The 27,826-nt window shown below is 35.7% G+C and overlaps 1 non-coding gene across 1 annotated transcript; it reads right to left on the bottom strand.

Annotated features, from left to right (window-relative positions):
• Positions 1 to 19,546: 19,546 nt before the first annotated feature.
• Positions 19,547 to 19,619, bottom strand: Trnaa-ugc (transfer RNA alanine (anticodon UGC)). Its single transcript has one exon. It is a non-coding gene; the product is annotated as a tRNA-Ala (tRNA).
• Between the last annotated feature and the right edge of the window lie 8,207 nt (positions 19,620 to 27,826).

The following is a 27,826-nucleotide window of genomic DNA, read 5'->3' as shown; positions in this document are numbered from 1 at the left end:
TGAAGATGTAAATATTACATTTTTATATTGATGTAAAAATTAAAAATAGCTAATGCATCTTTGGTTTTCCTAGGTTTTCAGAAAGAAAATGAAAATGATAGCATATGTTTCCCTAGAAATTTCATCCTAGAACAAGCAGTTACTTTATTTCCTGTCCTCTTGAAACCATTATACAGTAAATCTGAAAATACAGTCACACTCAAATTTGACCCAACGGTAACATTCACAAGAAACAAACATTTCCACTTGTTTGATGTTATTCACCTGATGTTTAAAATTTAGCATGTGGTCTCTCCTTCACATCAGCTGTCTATATACCTCATTATAAATATTTAAACCAAACCACACTTGAACATCTCAGAAACTCTCCCCTAGGTTTGTGACTGTGTATATGGAAGATCTGGAACATTGACAGTGAATGAAACAAAGACCCTTCTAGAGGGCTAAAATCAGACCTGCCAGTGGAGGATGCAGGGGAAGCCAAGAAAAAAGTTGATGAGGAGACTGGGTAAAAGAAAATGCTGTGTGTTTCCATTTAGGAGTCACATTTAACGAAGCTACTATCATACACAAAGATGTGAAGTCTGTTTCAGATGGTTCTCTGCCCCTCTTATGGCTTAAAGATATTAAAAGAGGAAATGACTTATGACTCATGTTCCATCTTGGTTCATGTGGAATTTTATTGACTTTAAGAAAAAGGCCAAACACACTTTGTATCTGTCATACTAATAGATTTGAGCCTCATCCCATGCTGATAGCAAAATTGCTTGAAAACATGTAGGCTTGCCATTCTCACAAATCAACCTGCTGGGGATTCCAGGATTCATGGGGATCTGGTAATCCATGTTCTGTCCCACTAGGTGTTCCTTTGTGTGTATAAGGACATGTGCATAAAACTTACACATAAAGAAGAGAGAAACCACTGCAAGAGGATAAAGCACCATGTAAGACTGGCATGTGTCTACAAACCAGCAAACCTGAGGACAGCCAAACGGCAACTGGAAGCTAAGACAAAGGCATGAAATTGATTGTCCCTTGTAGCCCCCAGAGAGAATACAGCCCTGCTGACACTGATTTTGAACTTCTAGCCTCCAAAACTGTGAGGGAATTAATGTGCACTCTCAGAAGCCATCCAGTTTGTGGAGCTTCATTTTAACAGTCCTGACAACCTAATACAATCCAGCACTTCTAGACCAGGGTACATGACCAGCAATACCCCAATCCAGTCATTTCTGGCCACACTCTGCCTGTTCGGCAATGTCCAAACTTCCTCACTGTCTGGATTACTGATAAATGCTCTTTTCAACAGCTACTACTAATTTTTCCCAAGTAGTTCCAGTTACTTTTTCCACATCTGGCTCACTCCAAAAAGTTCCAGAGGTTTATAAAATGTTTGGAAAACCAGAGGTTTCCTTTTTCAAAAGGAAAAAGAGCTCTCTCATCTTAAACCTCTCTCCCAGAATGACCTTAAAAGGGATGAAATTATAGGTTATAACGGATAGCTGAAAAGCTCATATTTGAAGACTTGTTTGGGGATTTTCCCTTCTGTAGAGGGCATGGGGAAAAGAGACCACAGACATTCCTACTCCAGGCTGGCTCTTAGCTATCCTTCAGGTCCACTCACAAACTATAGTGCCTGGCTTTCTCTATAGAGTATTAAAGAAGTAAGAAACATTTTCTCAAATTAAAACCACTCTCTTAACAATTGGCTCAATATAGAACAAAGGTCTCTTCCCACATATATGTGATCTGAATTAAGTCATTATCTTCTTTGGGTAAGTTTCTTTCCTTACTGCCTAAGGTATTGAAGTAGCTCTTTATAAGATCCACTGCACCAGGAAAATTTGATTGATTTATACACTTCTTGGTCAAATTCTTTATTCTCATCTTTTCTAACCTAAATTACAGCATTAAACATGTCCTTTTTCTTATAATTAGTAGCATATTAATTTTACAAAATAATAGGTTTCTTTGTGACATTTCCATACATGCAAATAAGGTATTTTGATGATGTTCTAAAAGCGTCTTTTCTCCAGGTTTGCTGTGTACACTTTATTAAAGGTTGAGTTGATTCTTTAGGCCCCATTACTTCTCTCTGTCTTTTATCAGAAGAGACTTCAGTTTTTTAAGCTTTATGATGGGCTTTATCTCCCAGTCATTGTCAACATGAATACAAATCTTATTTTAATGAAAGCTCTTCAATCTACATAATCTGAGTGAAAGATATGAGATATGGTTGCAACCCCAGCCATCCATAGACATGAACCTTCACCCAAACAGGTAAGCCGGAGTGACATTACCTGGAAGAATTATTGGTGGAATAAAGCCAAGAGGAATGTGAAACTCATACCAAAACTACTCTCCCCCATGCAGAATTGCCGGTATATTTCGTGGTATTTCACAACAAAAGGAATTTGAGCCTGCTGTCTTCATATTAGAATTTACAGTTAATTTGGTTTTTAAATATAAGATATTCTGAAAATAGAGTTAATATACCAGGGATTTGGGAAGGGAAGATGTTCATTAATAACATTAGCCATCCTGACAGGAAAATGCTTGCGTGAATAGACTTACCGTGTCTCTGTCAAAATTTGTGCTTGAAATTTGATAGAAATTAGCTTCTTTATTTACAAAAATATGAGAACCCAACACTAATTTCTGGGAAATGGCAATCCACTGACAAAATACCAACCACATGGAGGCCAGAAATCATTCCCTAAAGTCTAGAATGCTCTTTCTCTTTTATTGTATAGAATTAGGTTAAGCCAATATTGTAACCATTGTCCACATGTGGCTATTTAAATTTAACTAACTAAAAGAGATTTAAAATTTGTCTCTTTAGTCTTGGCAGCCATACCTTTAATGCTTACCAGTCCCCTCTGTCTAGTAGCTACTATTTGTGCAGCACAGATGGGTCTCTATTCAGAAGAGGCAGTGGATCCAACAGTGAATTCATGAGGTGTTTGTAGCCTGGCACCACTGCATGCACTATCTTTTCTTCTTAAAAAAATTTTTTAAGATTATAATTTACAATGGTATTATATTTTCTTACTAACTAGAAAATAGTGTAATGTTATTTTTCAGAGCTTTCTATTTAAGTGTGATTTTTCTCTAATGCTCTCTATCTATGTTCTCAGAAACTAAGTGTCCAACAAATATCTGCTCTTGGCATTTCACAACAAAAGGAATTTGAGACTGCTGTACTCATATTAGAGTATACAGTTAATTTGGCTTTTAAATATAAGATAGTCTGAAAATAGAGTTAAGTGTCATAAAATAAATCACCTTTCAAGAAAATGATCCCCAGATGCTTATAATTTCCAACCTGCTTGAATTTAAAGGGATTTTTAAAAGAATTGATACACATGTGCCAGTTTAAATTATACAAATTTTGGAGCTATTATCAAATAAAACAATATTTGCATTTATATACTTGGTGTCATGCTATGTATCATCTCAATTTTTATTTTATTTATTTATTTATTTATTTATTGCAGTGCTGGGGGTTGAAACCACGTCCTCATTCATGCTAGTCATCCCTGGGCTACATCCCCAGCCCCCACTCTCCCAATAGGAGCTGATTATATGCTTTGCTTTGTACTTAGCCATATTTCAAACCTTACAATATCCCATGTAAATTTCAAGCCTAAGAAGCAGTAACAATTCTACTTCTAGATTATTGGTTGTGTTAGCTAAAATCTTATTTTAAAACAGCCAATACTCTATAGATAGTAAGTTCAGTATTGTCAAAAGTAAAACAACAAAATGAAAGATTTGTAGTTGCCCTTATTTAGAGTCTGAGATTCCCAAATAAGTGGAAATAACTGGGATAGTCTCTCTCCCAGAAGATGTTCCCTTGGAGAAAGCAGATGACTCAAAGAAATTAATGAGCTTTCTGATAAAAAGCATACTTTTTCTGGATACTGAATCAGTAGCTTCTTCCTACATGAAATAACATAGCTTTCCTCTGAGTCACTTAGAGCATCAAACAGACTTAAATAAAACTGCATGTATATATGTTGCCCTGCTCGTATTTCTTCTCAAAGAAACATACTCCGTAAAAACAACCTAATCCTCAATAAAGTCTTTAATGAGTGTCCACAGAGAGCTGGATCACTCTTTTCTATTAAAGACAGCATGGAAAATTTAGATCAAATTTTCTATGAAAGACAGTTGTATGTGTATGTAGGCATGATTGGAAAGACTAGTCTGAGACCAAGAACATAACGACAGAGTCCATGAGTGAGACTCAAGGCTACTTTCATTCAATAAATATTAAATAAGACACATGTGCTTCATGAAAAGATTAGAGTCTGAAAGTGGGTGAGAAATAAGATGAAGTTCAATAAAATCAGAAAATAATGTTAATTTTCTTTATATGTTTCTAAGTCAGCTTCGTTATTTAAAAAAAAATGTAAACTATTCTTCCTACCAAACATGAAAAAATGGATAATACTACCTAGTAAATAAATGTTATTGATCTGAGTTAGATTTAATTTTCATCTCTAACTTTTCATCAAAAAGCTAAAAAGGTGGTTGGAACATAATCTCCAAAATTCAGACATGTTAAATAGATAGACAATGCACAGCATATTCATGTTGCCATGTGCAAAAGGCACCCCAATGCTCTTGCTGTGCCTATGTTCATAGTGGTTATCTCTATGTTACTCTCATATTCAAGTGCTCTGCTGAAGTATTAAATAACCTTTGTGAAGAAGTTTTAAAATACAGGAGAGGCTCTTTATAGGTGGCAGTGTATCACAAATCATCTAAAATGACATTATCAAAACACAAACGACTGAATTACTTTGTCAAAAAAGAGAGTATCATGAATACAAAAGAAAATGTTTGTAAATGTTACTTGAGCAAATTAATGTTTGTGTCTGCAAGTTGTTCTCATGTTCCAAAGATTCCAGAACTATAATGGGCATGCAAACCACTAATAGATCTTGTTAAAATGCAGATTCCAATTCATTTGGCTTCAAGTAAGGCCTGAGATCTTGCGCATCTAACAAGTTTCTGGGATGAAGTAAATGCTGCTCTCCCTCCTCACTTTGAAGAACATCATTTGAAGAGTATTTTTATGAGCAGTGATTATAAGCAAGATCTCCCCTTGTAGACTTATGGCAGGGAAGCTATGTTGGCAGGGAGGTTTTCACAGTTAATTTCAAAATTCAGAATCTCAGGTTATCCATATGGACAGAGAAGAGAGTGGCCCGTGTTTGTGATTTAGAGGACATTAGAAGTGTGTCTAATATCCCCTAAGAAAGAAAAAGAAAACATGCTAATCATAGAGGATAGCACATCATTATCAGAATTTGAATTGTTTTGCTTAAAATAGTTTTCCCAAACTTGCCTGAAAACGATAACATAGATTCCCAGAGCCCACCGTGGACCACTAAACCTAATTCCCCAAGGATGAGGTCTGAAGATGTAAACTTTAACAGTCTTGGGTGGTTCTTACCATCAGACAAGTTTGGAAAACAAAATTACTTCTTCAAGTGTTTTATTTACTGAGGTAAGTCACCAAGTAAACTGACATCACTTGTAATTTATCCAAATGTGTTTCTTGTGAAAACTAAGGTTAAGGCTGATGTGAAAGAAATTTGGATAAAGAGGTAAAATAAGGGACATTTTGAAATACTGTGGCAGGAAAGTAAGACTGAGTCAGATGTAGCAGAAAAGGGCTCCTGAGCAATCAGATAATAAGAAAACAGAGAGAAAGCAGAACTAATAGCTTCATTAACTAAGAGTTTACCAGGTGGCAACAGCATGCTAAGTGTCATATGCAGTGACTCCTTCAAACCACACAACCACATCAATACCAGAGGGCAGGTTGTACTTTTAGCTCAAAACACAGATAAGGACCTGGAGGTAAACCAGCTGGAAAGTGGCAGAGTGAGTATTCAAACACAGGCAATCTGAATTTAATTGTCAGGTGAGATACTCCACCAAACAAATTCCGATGACTTTATAAATCAGCTCAAAACCAGCCATGTTTATCTGAACTAGTGTCTGAGAAAGGAGATATTTTCAACCCAGTCACAATATGATGAAGCTGGCTTTTTTAGGTTAAAAACAAATACTGTCCAATTCATACGATTCAATCTACATTAAATGTATCAGTCCCCGTTTGAGTGTTTCTAGAGTTTTCTCTTTCTTCCTAGTCCTGGATGAGTCACAGTGATGTCCAAAGGCAGAAAAATCCCAGAGCCTGCCGTGGACCACTAAACCCAGTTCCCCATCAACAAAGAGAGACACTCCAGGTATGGATATAAACTGCTGGGGTTAGCAATAGGTCCCATGGCTGTTTGGGGCTTCTGTGATTGAGACTCTTTAAAGTTTCAGGGCCTTTAATATACTGCCATCCTCTCTCCTGCATAGTTCCACTCTCCTAGAAGTCAAAAACATAAAAGAAAATAACTCCTTTCTGCCTGAGGGCTTTCTTTGGAAAAGAAAGATAGAAAGCTTCAAACAGCATAACACGCCATCTCCTCTCACAGCTTGCAACCTGCTGTCCCACAGACAAACTATGAACCAGAAATGTTTTATTTGGCCTACAGAATATTTTTCTTTTTAAAAACAAACTTAAATTAAATGGTAATATTAAAATGTGAATGAACAACTGGATTGCTGATTCATCTTAAAAGACAGAAAGAGCAGGCATACCCACATCTCCCATGATAACAGTTGGCAGAAGCCTATTAGCATGGGGTCCTCTAAGACCTGCATGTGCTCTCCAGGGTCCCTACAAGCCAGCTGTCTTCTCACCATGCAGTACTCTTGAGTCAATGGATTTGAATCTCCCAGCTCTAATTGGTTCCCTAATGGCTTCTGCCTCCCAGAAGAGCCTCAAACAATTCCACAATGTTCCAGAAACTAGAGGCTATGCACAGGAAGATGAAGAACGTAGGGACACAGACTTTGGAGCTAGATGGAAAAGAATTCAAAGAGAGGACTGATGTTTTAAGAAGACCTCGGAAAATGGCTCATGTGATAGCAGCTTCACTCCTAAGTGAGTCACAGAGGCAAGCCAGTGCACAAATCTCTTCTCTGTTTGATCTTTTCATAATTCTGCCTTGTTCTCACTCTGGTTTCTTCAGTGTACACAGCTATTTGCTAAATCTGGGAAGAACCTTATTGTTTCATCTTTTACCTCATTCTCTTACCAAAATGGAATTTTCTCCCTACTGTGCATTTGGCCTGAGTTGACAGTTCAATACCTGCCAGTGTGACCAACAATACCTGTAGTTTCATGAAGTCCACTCAGAATCAGTACATTCTTTTTCAGTCCTCAGCAAGACTTCCAGTGTGTCTCTAAATTGCAAAAGTTATTCTTTAATTTTACATCTTTGGGTCTACCAAGGCTTTGCTTTTCTAACTAAATCTACAATGAGACTACAGTCTGGTGAGTATTGTACTTACTGTTCTTACCTATGAAAAGAAATGCATAATGTCCTACATTGTTCTTGAGCTATTTTCTAAGCTTAGTTTCTCAATCTAGATTTAAAGATCCTTATGGACAGAAACAATTCAGATATGTCTTTCATGCATTCCTGAGCACTTAAAACAATATCAGGCACATCACAGGATCTCAAATAAATAGTTCTTGGTCACTGACTCAATTTTGATCATTCCATTTCATCTATTTGGAATTTAATGTGAATGGTTTCATTTGAGATAATATTTCTTTTATTTAAAATATAACCAATAAACAAAAAATTATGAAATTGCATCAAAAATTTCACAGATCTTCTGTTTTTGTTTGGGATTTTAGTCTGGAACACAATTTTGGCATGCCATTCACATTAGAAATGATGCTTTAGACATGGGAGCATTAAAACAATGTATTAGTAAGCCCTTCTGCCTTAATGGAAATAACACCATGCCTATTCTGAGAAACACCTATCAAAGAAGCTATTTTGGCATGAGTGTTGTGAAATGTTGTCCAACAAACTAATTTGTTGTATATATTTTTTAAAATGTTTATAAGCTTGAAAATGCAATATCAACATTTCCTGGCCCCATTTCTCCCCACAAAATGTTTACAAATAGGAGTGAAGCCAGATATATCTGCCCTCTTGTGATGCTCAGTCACACAATGTGGAAAAAAAGTGTTGCCATGTGGACAGGAAATTGCTAGCCCATCTCTGTTTCTTCCAGGTGAATGTGAAGATCAGATAATCAGAAGAATGGAGTCAGATAAGTAAAAGGCCATCAAAAAAAGGGAAACAAGCAAGAATGGCATTTGGGGAGTGGGAGCCGAATGAGGGTAGATGAAGTTGAGTAGTCACAAAGAGACCAAGCCAGTCCAGACCAGAAAGCCCTATATCTGCATCTCCAGAGTAAGGACACTACATAAGATACCTTATAACATACCAACATACTTTTTTATGATTGCTGGTCTTAGTATTTTTTTTCTCATTCCAAATAGGCTTTTATTATTTTCATGTGCTAATGATAAAAATAATAACACTCTTTCAATATTTTGTAGGAGTCTGTACTAATTAAGGATTGTCCTACAGACCCCAAAAGGGAACTGGGAGGAAAAAAATGGTCTTGAGAATAAGGGGGGGGGGGAGGAGATCCCCAAGGGTTAAGGAGGAGATAGGTCTGTGGAATCTCAAGAAAACTGAGGAGCCACTCTTCAGAAAGTGCCAATTCCTGGGAAATATTTCAGGGTATAAGACTGCAATATAAGATGAACCCTAGACACCAAATCTATTGATATGGCCTAGGTGAAGACTTCTGCATTCAATTAACCCCATGAACAGCAACTCCACAGACTACGACAACCTAAGCCAGCCAAGGCCAGCCTCCTTAATGAGGATGTCAGCAACTGCTCAGAAAGACTGAGATTAGAGGACCTATCATGGCCCCTTAAGCCTTCTGCTGTCTGGTGAGGCCTTAGAAAGGAATAAGTTCTAAAAAATAACTGAAATTGAAAAGTTCCACATTTATAGATCATAAACTCCTAGACAGAGTTTAGTTGAAACCATTTAGGTGATTCCCACATCTCCACATCTTGCTTTATCTGTTTGTTGTTGTAAATTTGTATCTTTCTACATCCAGAAATGGCATCTCTACCACTGGTTTCAAGTACTGGAGTTACAGAAAGAGCACAAGTACATTGTCATCAATGTTACTTCTTAATAGAGACATGTATTCTTTGTTTTTGATTGTTAATGCAAAACACCTGAGGAACCTCGATAATTATTGCTCTTATCCTAACAGGTAACAGAAATACTACTTCATTTCTTTCCCCAATCAGGTGCTTTTCCTTTATTCAAGATTATAAAGTTAGCTTTACCACAACAAGAAAAAAAAAGTTTTCTATTACCTGACATGCTGATTCTAAAACTACTGAAAATAATCTGATCAATTTTGCATACAAATAAGTACTGCCTGATCCATAGTCATTGAAACTATTCTTTTGGTAAGTGGAATCCTCTCAAAGACCACATAAATTACCATCTTTGCAAAAAAATAAATTTTGTTACAAATTTTAATCAGGATCTTATGTTCCTTATCAACAATTTAGATACACAAATAACGTGAAATTTTACCCCCCTTTTTGTTTTTTTGTAGTGCAGTGTAGTCAGAATAAGAGAATCATCTACTAAAAGAGATTTGAGAAGTTTAATTTCATTTTATTTGCCTTTGATATTGAACTTCTTGTATCAGCCAGTTGAGTATTTTATATGTATTCATTAGTGGAAACTACTGTTTGAAATCCAAAATGCTCTTGACTTGGAAATGGTTCAACCAATGCTTTCCCTCCTCCATAAAAGACAATGGTACAAGATAAAGCAAATAACCAGTAGATAATATAGAAAATTATCTGCTCTGGTAGGACTATATCTTCAATATAAAACTGGAATAATATTCCATTAAAAAGTAGGGCTTTAGTAAGAAAATGGTTTAACATGCAGTATACAAAAAGCAATTAAATAAATAAATGATGTATACACTCATTCCTATGATCAAAATCATAGCAAATGCCATGAAAATAAATATTCGGTGTATACCAACTGATAAGGGAGATGATTTAACAAAATAGCTTTTGGAATTTCTTAGCTTGACACAAGGAAATAGCCTGTACTTATTTTAACACAAAAATATTTTCTCAGACCTAGAGACATCTTTTCAAACAGTTTGTAGGAAACAGAAAGCAGGAAGGGGAAAGGAAGGAAGGGACAAATAGGCAAAAAGAAGGAAGAAAGGAAATGACTATGTTATAAGTTACAATACATACACCATGTATTGTTTCTTATAAAATCACTTAACCTGGGTTCATTTTTTTTTATGTCTTAACATGACCCTAGCAGTGACCTCCCATCTAATTTCCCCACATTCACCCTCTTGTTTCTCAAATCTGTCCTTTGTATGGTCACCAGTTGTCCTCCCAGGACAGATTTGATGACATGACCCCTTTCTTCATGTTTATACACATCCTCTTGGCAAAACGATTGGGTCCAGACTCTGCCATGAGGCCCCCTATGTTCATCCTCATTTCCTCAGCCACACTCTCACCAACCACATCTGTGCATGTTCTTCACTCTGATGAGTCCTGCCCTACTAGACTGTTGACTTAGGAAGACAGCATCTCACATTTTTATAACCAAACTCTATTTCTTTCCATAGTGCCTCTTTCTACCTTCTCCTAACATGTCTGTCCTACTATACTGAAAATTTCTCTGCCTTACTGTGAACTTAGTGAGTTCTCAGACCCACTTCTGTTTTCTTCTCACCACCTTATACCCACTGTTGGCACAGCTTCTGCTGCCATCAACAATCTGAAGGCAAAGCCTAAGTCTTATTTATCCTGTGTCTGGCACCTTGTCCCATTTGCAACAAATGCCCCCCACAAAAGTTGGTTGAATTGAATGTTTCTATTCCACATTTTGAAATTCTGCTGTTTTTTAAAGACTCACCTTAGAGGCAGCAAACCTAGAGGTCCTCTCTATACCCTCCTTCCTGTACTTCCTGTACTCTCCTGGCAGATTGTTAGTAAGCCCTTCTGTAGCACTCTGTGTCATAGTGGAATGGTTGTTTATGTATCCTAATTCTACAATAAATAAGTCAGGTCACCAGTTGTTCTCCCAAGACAGATTTGATGACGTCACCCATTCTTCATCTTTTGTACAAATCTTGTTACCAGAGTTAATTTAGTATGATTCCTCACCCCTGTAGGAGATTCCATTCTGCCACTCAAGTAATTTGAGCCATCAAACTTCCCAGTGTCTTGGCATTTTAGGTCTAATCTGATTAGACCTTGGCATGCCAGGTCTAATCTGTTCACTACCCTGCACTCTCTTCTTTTTTCTGAAGTGGCACCGACTCTGTCCTTGCCTATAAAATAAGTAAATAAGTGCAATAACAACAGCTGTACAGCACTGTAAGGAGGATTAAGTGTATATTATACATAGATACTAGAGATATATAATATATATACCTACAAGCTACAATTAAGATACATAATATCTGTTCTGTTTTCCTCTGCCTTCTTTTTTTATTTTCTTACTGATTGTGTCCTCTCTCTCTCTCTCTCTCTCTCTCTCTCTCTCTCTCTCTCTCTCCTTTAACCAGGGATTGAACCCAGGGGTACTTAACCACTGAGACACATCTCCAGCTCATTTTTATTTTATTTTATTTTATTTTGTTTTACTTTAGATAGGGTCTTACTGAGTTACTTAGGGCCTCGCTAAGTTGCTGAGGCTGATTTTGAATTTGTGATTCTCCTGCCTCAGTCTCCTCAACCACTGGGCTTACAGGCATGTGCCACCTCACTCAGCTGTACTGCCTATTTCTTGGAACTCCATTTTAATGAGCCCATTTAATTTAGACACAGGGACATTTCCAAATATTTGCCTTTAATAATTCTCATGTAACTAAATTTCCATTTGTCCCAAAATTTTCTACTCTCTCACTCTCTCTCTCCAAAGATTTTATATTTATATCAAGGAAATTAGGTTTAAAGAGTACTTGCATGTGGAATGGATATTGTGGATAAATAGAGTTCATAAGTGCCACCATATGAACTCAGGTCTAAGTTCATTAACATCAACTTTCATGAACTTCACTCATAATTACAGTCAACAAGTATTTACTGAGTCCATCCAATGGACAAGACAATTGGTACTGATTCCAGGGGACACTATGGTAAGACTGTCCATTCCCTAAAGGAGTTTCCAGCCAAATGGGCTTATCTTATTTATCCAGTTAACTTCTCTGTCTATACCAGAATTTATTTTTCTGAAGAAGAAAGTTGCTACACAGTGACTGAAGTAAGGAAACATGATGGAAATAAAAGTAGTATTATGCGCAAGAAGGAAGATGGCCAGCATGTCTCAGAATAGACCATCCTGATTTTTGAAAGCTGTCCTTCATTAGCTAATACTCTTTAGAAAGACGTCCAGTTGTACCACATGCTGGCCTTGCCAGGAAGTTTTGAGAATATGAACTTTCTACTAATCACTACTGAAAGTGGAAACATACTGTTTAGGAAGAGCTTGATTAATTCTGGTGTTCTAATCATGATTTTTTATTCAAATGCATTATTATTATTGGATACTCAAAGGTTTTAGAGAAAAGTCCAGTGGTTTCTTTGTGAAATGATTTACTCAAAGTGTGCATATCATGGGCTTCTTGAAGAAAAGTAGAAAACAGAGGTTTGTCTTGCCCATAATTCTACTAATTACACGATTCACAGAGCAAGCTCCATAAGAGTTATTATATAGGGAAATAGTGCTTTCCAGTCAAAAAATTAAAGTGAACCCAATAGCTCTAAGGATACAGTCATTGCAATTATAATGGGTATAGGTCTACTACCTTAAAGAAAGGAGGTAGTAATTCATATTTTTCACTTACAGGATAAAAGTATACACTTCCCAGGCCCTCTCTCAAGCTGGGTTTTATTAGTCTTTCTATTCTTCACCAATATAATCAACTGAACATTAGGATATGATGTTCTTACTTGCATGGCTTAGTGTGATATGGAACATAATCCCAGGCCTATTAGTTCTTCTTTCTATGAATCACCTGTGCTCTTTACATGTGCTCTTATTATGTTCAACTTTTTGCTTACTGATTTTGTTGCAGTTTTAAAAAAATATTTTAGTGCAGTTTGTGTTTCTTTATTTTGACTTTGTGACCAATGCTCACTAATACAGAATTTGGTTCACTAGTAAATAATACCCATGCACAATGGACTATTACACAGAGTTAAAAGTAATGATGTATATCTCTTCAAGTTTTGTTATCTTATTGTGTGAAGTATATGGGCAAATGTTCAAAGGATAACATTTTCTGGAGTTTTTTCTTTTGTTTTTTTTTAAAAAAAAAGTAGTCCAGTCAAGACTTCAGATAGGTTTTACTTTTTAAAATATTTTTTCTCTAAGGTGGATTATTTTTATAAAAATTATGTGTTATTTTACAGATAGAATGAGTAATATCTTTTTCTTTTTGAAAATAAGAGAAAAAACTTTTAAGCAAACCAAATTTATGGGTCTTAAGAATAAATCACTATCAGTTTAGCTGATTTTTTATGATATTATTAGTGAGGTTTTTTTAAAAAATAAAGATGCTGTTATGGTCATCTGGAATTGTTTGTCTAGTCACATGGATGGATTTGGGATGCTTCTGTCCTACATGCTTCTCGGATACTAGACACCGTACATATGTGTGCTAATATACTCAACTAGAGCTCACACAGGAAAAAATGAACCACTTGGCAAGGGGATAAAGGGAGATTTGAGGATGAGGAAAGATGGGGTTGACAGACAGCTGGGTACATTAGGATTACAATGGGCCAACATCTCCCTACTTCTTCTTCTTGATGTATATCATCTAGTCACTTCCTTAAAAGCTGTATGTAAATCTTCATAGTAGTTGCAATTATTTCAAAATAAGAAGAAAGTAGGGACATGTTATTTTTTTTAAAAAAAGAAGAAGAATCTGACTTTCTTCTTAAAATGAATGTATCTCCTTGTGTCATTTGCATAAATTTCTTTCCCTATACTTGCTCAAAGGATCCTTAACAAATTCTAAAACAAGCTTCAACTTGGAAAAAATGCAGCTGAGCCTGAATAACCTAGGATCTGAGGGAGAACATCTCATCAGCATCTGTGCACAAAACCAAAGACACAAGTTTTGCAAGAGATTTTCTCATATGGTGGCACTTATGGGCATTGCCTTCTTGGGCAAGCAAGAACTTGGAAGGAGCAATGCTGATTCCAGCAAAACGGTTTTATTAAAACTGTAGGCAAAATACAAATGGAATTCATATCAGAGGGGATGCTGCCAAAGGCCTCGGGGGCAAGGAAAACTGAGTGCAGAGTGGCACCACAGTCCTGTGACTCAAGCTTAGTCAAAGTGTTATGTCGGAGTCTTTCAAGGTTACTTAAAAAAAAAAAACTAACCATCTGGGAAGAACAATCGGTTCTGAAGAAAGAAAATATTAGAGCTAAAACTGAAAACAAAAATAAACTTCCACTTAAGGAAAGTCCAATAAATCAGGAGTCTATCACTCAACATTGTCAACAATAATCATGGTAAATTGCCCCACATCCTTGGCAAAATGAAAGAAGTTTTCAGTGGATACAATAATTAATTTTAATCAAGGTGGCTGAATGTGCCAGCCCAGTAACAGAGACCAGCCCAGTGCTGAGAAAATCTTGTTACTCAATGTTTACTGGCTTCTAATCTATAAAAAAAAAAAATGGAATTCAAGCAGAATTGATATTCACAAAATGTAGCTTATGACCACTTGTACATTCTTTATTATTATTATTATTTTATTATTATTTTTATATCTTTATTTTATTTATTTATTTTTATGTGGTGCTGAGGATCGAACCCAGGGCCTCGCACGTGCTAGATGAGCACTCTACTGCTGATCCACAATCCAGGCCCCCACTTGTACATTCTTAAAGCCATTTACACTTTCTGATTTTTTTCATAGGTGTGGGAAGGTAATTTGAGATAGTAAATATATAAATGAGTATCATAAATCCAAGGACAATATTTTTCAAGTTGTTCCTGAGAATTCCAGGCAAAAAGTCACTCAACCTATTCAGACCCACACTAGGCACCTAATGGGCATGTGGAAAAGAGGCATTAAAATGATGTAGTTGGCTCTCTCCCCACTTACAGGTGTATTACTTCTGCTTTCTCTTAGATCATAGCCAATAATTCTAATAGTTTTGTATAGCACTGAATTATACCTAAGCATCGTTTAACTTGAAGAGACTTCCGCAAACAAGAGCCAGTACTTATACTGAGATCTTCATAGGTAATTCTCATTTAATCATCACAAAAATCATAAAACCTGGTACTATTATTATTCACATTTAACAAGAAAGAAACTGAGGCACAAAGAATCAGTATGTCCATAGTCATGTAACCAGGAAACACAGAACAAGGACCTGAACCCAAGCAGCCTGACTATAGAGGCTGTGCCTTCCTGGCATTCTCCTGTGCCTGGGATCCAGCTACTGTTTCTATAGTAGACTCAGAGAGGTTTCCTGGCTTCCTAGAGTCAGAAAGCAGGTTCCACCCTTTTAAGCCCAAAGTCAATGCTCTTGCTTTCTAAATTTGGATACAGCCCAACCTGCAAATAAAAAAATTCCCAGAGAAACATTATGATATTTATTTACATGTCTCCCAGAGGAGATTCAATAATTCACGGGAACATATGACAGCCCTGTCTGACAAGTCCTTTTCATCCGGCCTCATCATTGATTCTTCACTTAGAGCACCCTTCCCTGGAGAGTCTCGACCCCTGAATCAGGCATCAGTGTACCTGAGTTTTGGTCTTAGCTTTTCATTGAACAGTCTTGCTGAATTCAGGGAAAACATTTAATCTTTTGTGCTGCAATTCCCTACTTAGAAAATAAATAGGTCAGCTATATCTCTAGAAAGAAGGAGGAGGAAGAAGGGAAAGAAGAAAGGGAGGAAGAAAAGGAAAAGAAGGAAGAAGGAAAAACCCTCTGATTGTTAAATATGTATATGGCAGAGAGCCTAACATGTCATATAAGTGCTAGGCCCAGTGATTGTTGCAGCAAATATACTTTTGACAAGATATTCAGTGTTTTAAAGTTCATTTTTACACATTCTCACATTTTACCTCTTTCAAACATTATTTATGTTGACTCCTTTTTTCAATTGGAGCATCCCCTGCAAACAAGAAAAGAATGTAATGTGCTAATGGAAAACACTCAATTTTCCCAAATAGATCAGTGACAATGGTAAATAGCCCTCATTAAAAAAAAAAAAAGACTGAATATGCTAATGTTATATTCTTATTCAAACTTCTAACACTATAATGGTTAATCATGAATTTTTAGAAGCTTTGAGGAGTAAAATTTAATCATTGTAATGCTGAGATCATTGAACTCTAACTACCCCACCTCTTATCAAACACTCTAAAGTCCTGGGATCTGCATCTGGGTGAACCACAGTGGGTCATGTTTCCACACACTGAATATACTCAGGGCAAATAGAATAATCAGACTCCCCTTAAATTGTAGCAAAAGAAGAAACTGGGAACCACTTTCACATCAAGTCTGCATTCAGGAGCAATTTCCCACAGAGAAATGCAAGTTCTATTGCAACAGGAGAGGAGAATTGGAGAAACAAAGAACAAACAAATGTGAACCCAAAATAGTAATGCATACATCCTCTCAGATTTTCTTTAACAAAGTCACAAAGTGACTAACCATTTGCTATTTCTGATGTATTGTGATCTGGCATATTGTAACTAGATTTATTATATTACAATCTTCCTGCTGAACCTGAGAATAAAATATTTGTACTGCATTTAAATAGTCTTCATAAAAAATTCACATCACCCTTTTGTTCATTGTTTCCAGATTTTGCTTGTAAAACAGGCTCGCTTCGAATTTCACAATCACATTAGTATATTAAACTGTGTATAATTTTGCAAAAAAGAAACTTGTTTCACCTTATTTAGTCCAAATTTACTTAACCATGGAACAATTATTTTTTTAATATTTTACTATGTTTTTCATAAAACAAATATTATAATTTAAAAGGAATGTTTAACAAGGCATGCATATCAGAATAATTTGTAGAAGAAATTTTTCAGATACATACGTGCAGCTCCCAATTCCAATTAGAGTGGAGGGGTATGTATAGAAGAAGTAAGTAAAGGCTTTCTGTATTATTTAAATATCTAGAGATGACATTAACTCCTAGTTAGAAATCAACAATCTAAAGGAATATCAAAGCCCTGTAGAATGAATGAAGCTCCTTCAAATGATACATAAAAAATATTGGCCTCTTTGTTCCTTATTATTCAAAACACAAAAACTTGACCATTCAGATTGAAAAGTATACATAACTAATGATCTTATATTCTGGCAACTTGTACCTGAATGTATAATACCAAAATAGTGATTATTTTCTATATAATACATAGCCACCAAGGAAAAAAAATCTGCAATAAAGTACAACAGAGTAAAATTGAGTTGCTTTTTTCATTAGGAAGACAGCCACCTAAAATTATTATTTGAAAGCAGCAAGCAGTGGTGCATACCTGTAACCCCAACCACACAGGAGGCTGAGGCAGGAGTATTATGAATTTGAGGCCAGGCGTGGACAATTTAGTGAGACCCTGTTTCAAAGCAAACAACAACAGTATTATTGTAAATCTCATTTAATTTTATAAATCATGTGTTAGTGTCAGAAATCTGTAGTTACTGCTACCTAGATTTTATTGCAAATGAGGATTTCTGAATGATTTTAATAGTTTTGTTATATATATGTACATTATGTATATAGCATATTAAAAAGGTAAAAATAAATTTATATATCTTTTGCACAATTGCTACCAGATGCCATTTTGTAGTAAATAACTCATTATAAACTAAATTACATTTTTAAAAGTTTTAAAAATTTTTCTTTCGCAACTAAGAATAGAGCAGGGAGGAAGAGCAGGAAGAAAAGATTAACATTAAACAGAGACATGAGGTGGGAGGGAAAGGGAGAGAAAAGGGGAATTGCATGAAAATGGAGAGAGACCCTCATTGTTATACAAAATTACATATAAGAGGTTGTGAGGGGAATTGGAAAATAAACAAGGAGAGAAATTAATTACAGTAGATGGGATAGAAAGAGAAGATGGGAGGGGAGGGGAGGGGGGATAGTAGAGGATAGGAAAGGTAGCAGAATACAACAGTTACTAGTATGGCATTATGTAAAATTGTGGATGTGTAACTGACGTGATTCTGCAATCTGTATTTGGGGTAAAAATGGGAGTTCATAACCCACTTGAAGCTAATGCATGAAATATGATATGTCAAGAGCTTTGTAAGGTTTTGAACAACCAATAAAAAAAAATTTTTTTTCTCCTAATTTGCCCTGGTATTCTTTTTCAAGATAATTAACTGTCATGTTCTGGTTTTTAAATTTATATATGTTTGTATTAAACATAATGTTTTTAGATACAGAAAATGTAAAAAAAAAGGAAACAAATCAATTCTGATCTCATATTATATATGTAGAATATGTATAAATGCATATGGAATATATATTATGTTTCTATAAAGCATAACAATCATTCCTTACATTTCAAACATTTTTGAAAGCATTATTTTTAATGTCTGCATAATATTCCAACCTGTAAATATACCATATTTCATTAAACGTGAATTATTTTATTACTGACTTGTAAAAAAGCAATTTTTAGAAAAGTTCAGACATTGAAATTGAGCAGATACTTCAGAGAGTTTCTGTGTGCTGGTCAGTTCCTCCTTGCAAAAACATCTCCCACTTGTAATTTGTTGAAATTAGTGAACCATTATTGATACATTATTAGTAATTAAGTCCATTCGTGGTTAATTCATATTTTCTGGGTGTTTCCCCAATGGCTTTGTCCCCATCCAGGGTCCCTTTCAGATTGTCACATTACATTTATTTACTTATCATGTTTCTCCCTGGACTCTTGAATGTGACATTTTCTCAGATTTTCCTTGTCTTGATCACCTTGACAGTCCCGATGAGTTTGTTTTCTAGACAGACTCTGTCTTAGGGTTTTTCCAAAGCTTGTATCATCGTTAGCCTGGATGAATGGAAGTTTAGAAGAAAGATCATAACCACAAGAATAGGATCTTAATTAGAATAAGTTGTACTCCGTATGTGTATAATGTGTCAAATAACATTCTACTATCATGTATATCTAAAAATTACAAAATTTAAAAAATAAATACTTAAATCACTATTCTCTATGAAGCCTGAGTTAATTAAAACATTTTTTAAAGGAAGATCACAAAGACAAATTGCCATTTTCATCAGATATCAAACATGCATGCTTCCACCATGACTCATCCCTGCTGATATGGGCCTTGATGACCTGGATAAAATAACCTGTGTCAGGTTTATCTGCCATAATGATGCACTTTTCCCCTCTTCCCACACATACTGTGCTCTGGAAGGAAGTCACTGCATAGTCTTATGGATGAGGAATTAAGTTCCTCCCCTTCAGGGAGAACTGAACACATAATTATTTAAAATTCTTTTTTTTTTTTGGTGGTGCTGGGGATTGAACCCAGGGCCTTGTGCATGCAAGGCAAGCACTCTACCAACTGAGCCATATCCCCAGCCCCTTCTGAAAAGTAAATTTATCTGTTTTCTGCCATTTTATTAACTTTTGCAGTGGTTTGTTTAAATCACTATGGATTTGTGAATATTTATTTTCTACTTTGCATTATAATCTGATACTCAATTGCTTTTATTTTGTTAGTCAAATTATTCCATCTTTGAACATTGGGAACTTTCTCATTTGGCTCCTGCACCTTCTGTTCATTGTCTTAAAATAGTTAAATTTGATAAAGTTTTATAAATATAGACTCATTCCTATTTTTTACAAAGAGTTGTTAATGTTCTCTTATGGATTTAAATAAGAAAATGTCTTATTTTTAATACCATTATTATATGAAACATATAATTTAATTGTTAATATAAATTACATTCCTTTTTTAAAATCCCTTCTTGTATCTCTAGGATAAACCCTCTTTGATGTCAATATCTATTTTCTAACAACTTGATAACATGATTTACTAATATTTTAATGAATAACATTCTTACTGAAATATGGACTTAGTAGCTTCCCTTTCATTTTTTCCCCTAATATTATGCTTGCATCATAAAACTAAATATAAGCTGGGTAGGGTAGTACACACCTATAATCCCAGCCACTCAGGAGGTTGAGACAGGAGAATCACAAGTTGGAGGCTACTGACATTCTGTCTCAAAACAAAAAATAAAAAAGGGCTGAAGATGGAGCTCAGTGATAAAACACTCCTGAATTCAATTCCTAGGACCAGAGAGAGAAAAAAAAAGATAATACTAAATATAAATATTTTCATCTTTTTCTATACTTCAACAATCAGAGATAGCAAGGAAAATAGCTATAACGAAAAAGTTTGAACCAACTCATCAGTGAGAATATTTGAATGCTATTCTAATTTATTTTTATTCTGTCCCCTTTTATGTCATAATACTTTAAAATCCTCCGATCTACTCAGTTAATCTTATAATTCCTTAATCACCATATGACCCTCAGTTTACAGAACACCAAAATTTTAAGCCTCATTCATGGAAAACTGCATAGGGTTACGAACCATAAGATTATTTTAGGGAAAGTAATTTGTTAATGTGCTTGCAATGTTAAAGTGTTTGATCATGTATCTGTTATCATCATTTAAGTTGAATATCAAGATTTATTTTGCTTTTAGTTTTTGGTATTTCCCATAATTTACATATTCTGTGAAGCCCTCTGAACAAGAAAAATGGTTCAATGTACTCTCTTCTAACTCCTATTTCATTAGGTGATATTTTATCATCACTGATAGCCCTTAATATAATAAAGGTATTAAAAGTACTGTTCCCCACCTCACATTGTTGGCTAGAGGTTGTGGTTTGTTTTAACCCTTCATCCTCTTCCCCAAGTGTCTTCTCAGCCAGCAGTTGGTTAAGAAGGAGACCTTAGTTAAAATGGTGCATGACCTTCACCTGGGGCTTTGAAGCAATGGTTATAGGTTTTCCTCCATGGGGGAAGAGTAAGTATCTGCTGCTGTCTGATATAGCTTTAGGTCTGGGATCAGGCCCCCACTCAGTGTTAGCTTCACTTCCCTCAAAGAGGGTCAGCCCTTTGTCCATTGTTTTTTATTTATTTATTTATTTATTTTTTAAAGAGAGAGTGAGAGAGGGAGAGAGAGAGAGAGAGAGAGAGAGAGAGAGAGAGAGAGAGAGAGAGAGAGAGAATTTTTAATATTTATTTTTTAGTTCTCGGCAGACACAACATCTTTGTTGGTATGTGGTGCTGAGGATCTGAGGATCGAACCCGGGCCGCACGCATGCCAGGCGATCGCGCTACCACTTGAGCCACATCCCCAGCCCCAGCCCTTTGTCCATTGTATCTGGATCATTAATTTCCCAAGTGGTGACTTGCACTAACTCTCAGTTGGGGAAAATATAAGGTCACCTACTCTGGTTGCTTCTCTCCAGATTGGGGAATAGTAGAGAAAATTCTTAGGATTTTGTGTATTCCTCCCTGTGGCTCCTGGAGAGTAGGGCAGGTTTAGGAGGCTTACTGTTCCAGAGTCATGTTTCTTTCCTACTTCTTTTTTTGTTTGTTTGTTTGTTTGTTTTCCTACTCTTTGAAGCACAGCATTTTGCATTTTGTCCCCTTTGGGCTTTTATTACTACCATGAACTTTTTCTTTCTTTCTTTCTTTCTTTCTTTCTTTCTTTCTTTCTTTCTTTCTTTCTTTCTTTCTTTCTTTCTTTCTCTCTCTCTCTCTCTCTCTCTCTCTCTCTCTCTCTCTCTCTCTCTTCTTCTTTCTTTCTTTCTTTCTTTCTTTCTTTCTTTCTTTCTTTCTTTCTTTTTTCATATATGGGGGGTGGCTGGTTTTTACTTTTATGCATGATGAATTGGAGTTGGGCAATTCCATAGGCAACTTTTACTGTTTTACCCAAGAAATTTCTCTTGAATTTTGTAACCAGGTTTATGAAATTACTTATATTGAACTTTTTGTTATCCCATTTTTTCTAACCCAATTATTCTGCTTTTTGTAAATTGGTTATAGACCTTTTTACACTTATCTAAATTGAAGGTCATAGAGTTCCCATTTTGAGAAGAAAAAAAAAATGAGAACCAAAAATGTAAGGCCCCTTTCAAATAAGGAATATGCTTTAAATAAAGGAAACCGATGAAGCCATTTGCTTCTTTTAAAGGAAACTTTCATTTTTATTCCAGCACTGCATTGTACTCATCTTCTCTTTCCTAGTGAGGGAAACTAGAAGATACATAGTAGTTGGGATTGTGATGCCTGAGCTAAACTAAGAATTCTTTTTTTTTTAATGTTCGTATGTAACAAACATTATTTTTCTGTTTCCTGCTATTCAATATAAAGAAGAGAAGGATTTTACTTCCATTCTATTTTTATCCATCGGAACTATAAACTTCTAAATGCTTTTATAAACATCAAAAGTCATGAAATAAGGTTTACTTGAGTGTAGCAATTTATAAACTATTGACAAAAATACCTAATTTTTGAATTTTCAAATTTTCTCCCCCTAAACGATCTCATTTCCACCAGTACCATAAAAAATACTCTGCTAGTTCCAGTGTTTGAAATAACAGCTGTCTCTGCTGTGACATGTTTAAAACAAAAAATATTTCTAGAGGAACAAATCCTGTAATAACTCACGGATGTTTATTCTTCAACAATGTCAACCCGTAGAAAATAATTGTTATTAGACTATTCATTTTAATTATTTTCTTCTCCCCTTCCCTTTATCTTATCTTCTTGCTGTTTTATTTTTATGTTCTTTTCCTTCATCTGAGCTTCTTAATACCTATAATTGTCAACTCCTTTTTCATAGCGGTCAGGTCACTTTGCACCCTACCAAGTGTGCCAAATAGTATAAAAAACTTTTTTCTGACTTCCAAGGTAAACAAATTTAAGCAGTATGCCTTTGATGACTCTGTAAATGGTGTTTCTACTATCCTATTGATTTCCATATGTTGTATGTTAAGTTTTGTTCTTTGAATTTATCCTCAAATAAGAAAATCTTTATAAATACTTGATACTTCCAAAAAACAAGGGATATAGTGATCATGGGTCCTACTCATTCTTCAATCAGCTTCTGTTCAAAATTCTAGGTGAGGCTTCTGCTGAGAAGTATATTTCTAATAAGTGTAGTTCCTAATCTAATTTCGGGTGCCTTGCAGGCCTTCATGTGGTACTGCCAGGCTTAGATGAGATTGTTTTCCAGTACCACCCCTGATATGTCTGATATTTCTAATAGGTTGTGTACATTTACAATGCACAGCATCCACCACAATCAGAACTCTTCCTGTTTCTACCCAATCCACCTCTGCTCTAAATGGCCCTGGATACAGTGATCATCCTACATCTTTCCTCTATTCCTAACTTGTGAGAGTTGAGACATGTGTGTCCCCTTAGCTTTACTATCAAAACGAAGAAGCCAGGCCACCTGTGTCAACATGACTTATCTATTTATTCTAAAAAGTTCCTGTGTTAACATGACTTATCTATTTATTATAAAAAGTTAATTTTAAAAATAAAAGGATGTAAATAAATTTATAATTTCACTGATTGCTGCAGTAAACTTCCCCAAACTAGTTTATCAAAAAACAACCAAACAAGGGCTGGGGTTGTGGCTCAATGGTAGAGCTCTCGCCTAGCATGTGTGAGGCACTGGGTTCAATTCTCAGCACCGCATATAAATAAAAATAAAGGTCAAATGACAACTTAAAAAATATTTTTAAAAAATAACAACCAAACAAAATCTAGGCAGACATTATAGTTAGAGGAAGGTTTAGCTGCTAAGATGCACTCAAAATCCTCACTGAAACTTTGTTCCATTTTAATATCTCCTCCACATTTGAAATACCAGACTTAAAAACACTTGAGGCTAGAAATGAATACCTTATAGACATTCTCCCTGACCTCTCTCTTCTGAGGTATTTCTAAGATGATCAAGGTAGCATTCATCTTTATTACATTAGGTTGAAAAATCTTAGTTTGGTGGGTATACAGGTTTTCTGGTAGCCTTCTGGAGAGATAATATCTTCTAGAGATATTTATTGTAACCAACCTGCCTGTTTTAGAACATGGAGGAAAAAGGAGAGTAGGACAGAATTTTGGCTTCGTCCAAAAGTGGGACTGGAAGAATCAGTCCACGAGTTTTTGAGCTGATTCACCCCCTTGGACCAAACTGAGGATTAGTAAATGAGGTAGATGACATCCATTATATCAGATAGGCAAGATTGGGTGTGGCAAAGCCTACGTTAGTCTATGTTAGTCTCATAGTGATATTGCTATCAATCTAAAATAATCTTAATGTACTTAAAGAACTTCAATGATTCTGTAATAGGTTATTTCTAAGAATGACATGTAAGTTGTGTTTTGATCTTTACTACATTTTGAGTTTTTAAACTATTTAGAAGAAATTGGAAGAGGTTCATAAAGGACTTTTTGGCAGTTGTCATCCTAAACCACAAATTTGCATTTATTTTCAAAGTAAAATGTCTGTCTATCATTCAAATTAGCTTTTTCCTTCTGTTCATTAAACCATTAATTACCGAGTTGCTACCCTCAGCCAAACATTGTAAAAAAATATTGAAATTTTCTTCCTTGCCCTCAAATAAAATGAAGTAGTCCTATGACAGATTTTATATGCGTTATCTATGTGAACATATATTTTTTAATTAAAAGTGGGATAGAACAGAAGGTATGAAAAAAATGTACCAACTATTTACACAAAGATCAAAGTTTCTGCCTCAAAGTTACAGTTTTATAAAGGCATTTCAAGTGACTTATTTTATCATCTTTCCTCTAAAATAGTCTCATAAATGGTCACTTACATAAACACTTGAAAAAAGTTGCAATTTGTTCCAGGCTCAAAGTGAATAAGGACTTCAATCCTCTTCCTTTTCATGTACCTCCATGTCGGAAAGCAGCCCCATTAAAAAATTACGGAGAACTGGTGTTTTTTTTGTATTTTTTGGAAATGATTTTCATATAAATTCAGTAATCACATCCTGAAATCCACTTACACAAGGCCTATATTATAAGTATTACTGAAGTGAAAGTGACTTCTAAGAATTTTTAATAATGTGTTAGTTTTCCCATCAATGATGTAATTTATGTTTGACCAACTTCCAGAATTGATATTAATAGTCTAGATTTACTGTTAGCTAACAGCTAATAAAAAATAAGAAGGTCAGGTTAAGTCAGATTTAGACTCAGAATTAATATAGTAAAGGCAGAATTTATGAAGATATGATGGGTGATGTCACCAGTGTGTATTGATCTTGTGCCTCAATTTTCCAGGAAAATTTTGATAGCAAATGTTTTGACTTGTCATTCCATGAAAACTACTCACAACACTTGTTAGTTTGAGTCAAAATTATTTTCAAATTCCTCTACAATATAATTTCCATGGAGTAAAATCCACTGCAGAGAACTATATCACCCATACTAAAGTGATTGACATTGCATAGAAAACATTATAATGGATTTTATTCAACCCTCCTGGGTGTGAACCATCCTGGTACTACTGAATAGTGCAAATGGATTTTTTATTTCTTCTTTAATGGAAAAATAAAAAGGAAAGTAGGGAGGACATGTAAAGGTATTATATGTAAGACATGGGAAGTAGCATCAGAGACTGCACATGAAGATAGGAGATGACCTGGAGAAGGAGATGAAAAAACTAAAAGCACATATTTCATCACCTGAGAATTTGCCTAGATTTGGCACTGCATTGACTGGCTTTTCAGCTCATGAACAATAAGCATTACATAGAAGTCATAGCCACAATTTGATTCCACTGATTATACATATCAGTTACTATTAAAAAGAGAATGCTTTCTAGTTGTTCTCCATTCCCTAAATGTAGAAAAATAATGATTCTTTGGAAGAGGAGTATTCTTTTCACCCCCAGAAATTATTCAAATTCTATCCTGGCCTCAGGAAGCATTTACTCAGGCTAAATTCCACACACTAAGTTTCAGTCTTGTTACAAAGGCATAAAGAAATCTGTGGGCTGGGCTGTCTCTCCCTTTGGAAATGATCTACATTCTCCCTTAAATGAACCTCTGCTTTCCTAAAATAAACCTTTGTCTGTGTCTCTGACACATGCTGAAATTCTTTTCCATCCTCTAAGCAAGGACCCTGCTTGTTCTGAGTCAAGGTCTCCTCTCCTGCAATTCCTCAGACTTCCAGTGACAACACTTTGACATATTGAGTACTCAGAACTAAAGAATCAGGATCAGAACTGAGACAGCTCTGACCTTCTCCCACCTTTCTGATATTGCTGAGGAGAAGAGAGGGGCATTCCCTGAAGTTCTCCTAACTAACTAAAGGCTAAATTCTTCAGAAGATACTCAGTTATTATGAGTCACTTTCTAAACATCTCATCAGCCAGGTAGGGGATATTGATTCACATCTAAGGAGAGAAGACTAGGGTTGACACCACAACTAGAGCCTGGATGGATTTTGTTCTCTGAGCCCATTCATCTGCCCTAGAAATCATTTAATCTGTCTATAAATTGCCTACATCCTCTCACACTTCCCTACCCACTATGAAGAGGGTATATAAGCTCCTAAATCTTTGGGGTTAATGGGTTCTCAGTCTCCTTGATTATCCCCTTTCCCCTACAGATAATAAATATATATGCTTTTTCTCTTGTGAGAGGGAGGGAGGAAGGAAGGAGGGAGGGAGGGAGGAAATTTCTATGGGCTGGCCAATTCTACAGCCATCTTGATATTAAAATTCAGAACAGTCTTTTCTCAAAGTGGTTTTGAGGAAGTCTTAATAACCCAACCTCTGCAACTTGACCTGAAGCTGAATCGAGAATTCCCAGTTCACCTCAATGTTAATCCATACTATGAAATTAAGAGACAAAAGAATTTGATAGTCTTAGTTCCTATTATCCATACACAGGTTTTCAACAAGACAGAATTACCTAAAAGGCATCATTAGACAGTAGAAGAGTTATAAAATTCCCATTAGCAAAAATTCTGCATGGGACAAAGTAGATGAGAGTCTTGAAGCCCAGGCTAGCCCTCAAAGAGTCACCACCAGCTAGAGACATTTTGTGTCCACGCAGTGAACTGCCATTGGATGCAAGTTGACATGAGAAAATTGTGCTGCCCACTGCCATAGACATTTCTATGAAAGATATTGTCTCAAATTTGTGCTTTTATCTAATGGAACTATGAAAATCATGATGCAAAAGGACAAAGTGAATGCACTCCCCTCCATGAGTAATGATACAGGAAAAAAAAAAGGAAAGGAAGGAACCTGGAAACTAAGGAAGTAACTGATGAGGAAAGAAACAGGAGCCAAACAGATGAGCAAGAGACTTGTGTGAAGACTTCAAAATGAACACATCCAAACTGATGTGCTAGGCAAATCCTATTAGCCTCTGTACTTCACAGAAATGGAACTGCCAGTCGACTGAGGGCAGGAAGATTTAATGTGCAAGTGGAAAGGCAGCACATACCATATTGGTCCCTAAAATCTTCAGAGTTACAGAATCAAGCTTTCAGTGTGCAGATGTTGGCATGAGCTGGTTTGAGACCTCTCAAAATAAGAAATTCCTGGAAGCAGAAGGAGGAGGTTGGTAATGAAAGAGGTAGAGGAATTTTATTAGCCAAAGAAAAGGCTTTCTCCAAGTTGGAACTTCCTTCAGGTTAAGTTTTCATGCCAAAAACCTATTCATGCCAAGCCCTTCTCAAAGAAGTCTGTGAGTGAAATAAAAACACCTG

Source organism: Urocitellus parryii, chromosome 8 (genome assembly GCF_045843805.1).
Source record: "Urocitellus parryii isolate mUroPar1 chromosome 8, mUroPar1.hap1, whole genome shotgun sequence".
Lineage (NCBI taxonomy): Eukaryota > Metazoa > Chordata > Mammalia > Rodentia > Sciuridae > Urocitellus > Urocitellus parryii.
The sequence above is the reverse complement of the archived record's forward strand: the minus strand, read 5'-3'. Positions and strand labels throughout refer to the sequence as shown.